The sequence below is a fragment of the Odocoileus virginianus genome, chromosome 8, assembly GCF_023699985.2.
Source record: "Odocoileus virginianus isolate 20LAN1187 ecotype Illinois chromosome 8, Ovbor_1.2, whole genome shotgun sequence".
Taxonomy (NCBI): domain Eukaryota; kingdom Metazoa; phylum Chordata; class Mammalia; order Artiodactyla; family Cervidae; genus Odocoileus; species Odocoileus virginianus.
This window is the reverse complement of record NC_069681.1, coordinates 68,680,209-68,682,415: the sequence shown is the minus strand read 5'-3', so window position 1 is coordinate 68,682,415 and position 2,207 is coordinate 68,680,209. Positions and strand designations below refer to the sequence as shown.

At 41.1% G+C, this 2,207-nt stretch overlaps 1 pseudogene; it reads right to left on the bottom strand.

Annotated features, from left to right (window-relative positions):
- Positions 1-512: 512 nt before the first annotated feature.
- LOC110151653 (proline-rich protein 13 pseudogene) lies at positions 513-1,067 on the bottom strand (annotated as a pseudogene).
- Between the last annotated feature and the right edge of the window lie 1,140 nt (positions 1,068-2,207).

Sequence of the window (2,207 nt, the reverse complement as noted above, 5' to 3'; positions counted from 1 at the left end):
CAGAAAACCTGATTTGTTAACTGAATATTTGATTTTGCCTTTTCCAGAATGTCATATAAATGGAGTTCTCTAGACTATAGCATTTTTATTCTGACTTCTTTAGCTTAGCATATTGTCCTTGAGAATATTCCATATTGTTGCATGTATCAATAGCTCTTTCTTTCTTTCATTTTTTCCTGCTGGGAAATGTTTATTTGCCACTAAGTCAGTCACCCAAGCATGCTACAATTACAAGAAAGGTACAGGTCATTTCTCCTTTCCATAATTCAATGTCCACAGCACCTTCTCAATTATAACTACTACAAAAGAAAGTTAAAAAAAAAAGCCATATTTTACGGATCTCAGACTTGTCTTTACAATTTAGCTCCAATCTTACCATCTTCAAAAAGCAGTTCTCCTGTCAAATTTAGCTAAAAGTTCTAGCCAAGTGGTGAGAAGATGGCGTTTGCTAGCCCATGGCAATTCCTTTTTGATTTGTCCTAGCTAGTTCATGCAGAACAGCAGAATGAGGCTTAGATTGCAGGGCTGGGGGTGAGGGTGCAGCAAGGGCTAATTTCCCCCAGGACAAGATGGCATCTGAAACTTGATGGGAGAGCTGAACTGGAGAGACTGAGGGAAGGGTCCAGGCCCTGTTTTCGGTCAGAGTCACTGCTGGAGGAGGAGGAAGAGAAGGAGGAGGAATGCTTGCCATGCTTATGGTGTCTCTGCTTCTTTTTAAGAGTTTTCTTCATTTTCTCGTGCACCTTCTGGTCAATCACTATTCCTGATCCTACTATACCAGGAACCAATGAATTCACAGGACACATGCCAGGGCCAGGTGGTGAGTGTGGAGAGGGGTAGGGATCTGAGGACTGGCATCCTGGATATCCTGGCTGTGGTATAGGATGACAGGGTCTGCAAGGGGCAAAGCCTGGATTCCCCTGGTGTGCTCCTGGGGGAGTGGGAAAGGGGTCTGGAGGAAAGGTAGGGTTGGCAGGTAACAGATGGGAAGGATTGCAACCTCCAGGATACCCACTGTTAGTGGGGTGTGGATATGGCCCTGGCTGCCCAGCATTGAGATTCCACATATTCAAGTGCTTCCTTCAGCCCAGGAATGGAGAAAGAAGGAAACTGGAGTATCCAGATGTCTGGTCACCCTTACACCACTGCCTGGGTGGGCTTGTTCCTTTTTGGCCTCAATAACTCATTTTTTATTCCTGACTAATACACTTTTTGTAAGAATGTACCACAATGTTTATTTCGTTTATCCATGACTAGTTGTAGGACCTTGGGTTGTATTCAGGTTTGGTTAAGATACTTGTAAACAGTTCTATACAGGGATTTTTTTGTGTGTGTGAATATATATCTTCATTTATTTTGGATAAATACCTATGAGGAGATTTTCTAGGCCATAAAGCAAGTGAATTTTTATTTTAATAAGAAACTTTGAAAGTGCTTAACAAAGTGGCAGTAGCATTTTACATTCTCAAATCAGTGTATGAGAGTTGCAGTTCCTCTTCATTTTTGTTGCTATGATTATCTTCAACACATATGGTGTGAATAGTCTATAGAAAACAAAGGCTTGAGTTTTTTCTAAGGATTGGACTCCTGAGGAGGGTTGTCCTGTTTTGGAAGGTTACTTGACAGTCAGCCATCGTTGCACTCCTTTCCCTTCCCTTCCCTTCCCTTTTGCAGTGTTTAAATTATGTTGCCTGTGTCCATGCCTTGTTCCGACAGCACACAAGCATATTTCTTAGTTCACTCTAACCTCAGTCATAGGGATACCCTTTGTCAGGGCCTCTGAAAGAGCTTTGTTAGAATCCTGCCCCTCATCTCTGAGACAGCCAATCTCTACTTGTGTCTATATTTGATATTAGGTAGTTGTTTCTCAACTTTTTTCTAGCTGTAGAGATATATGCTTGGTGTAGGTTTAGGATTTGATTTCCAGAATTATCACCTGCTCATTCTCCAGAGTAGACATTAGCTTCTAGTCTTCTGTTAGCGGTATTAATTTTTCTCTCTACCATGGAGGTGATTTTTATGCCTGGATGTCAGAGCAACTTTTTTCTTTTTGCCTAATCATCAAAGAAGAATCACTATGGTCTCCTAGGCTACATGCAGACTTTCTCATAAGCTCCAGGTAGAGGGATCTAGGAAAGAATATTCTTTCTTAATATACAAATGCGTGCAAATTCTGTTTGTGTTTAGATTAACTGATTTTTTTTTTA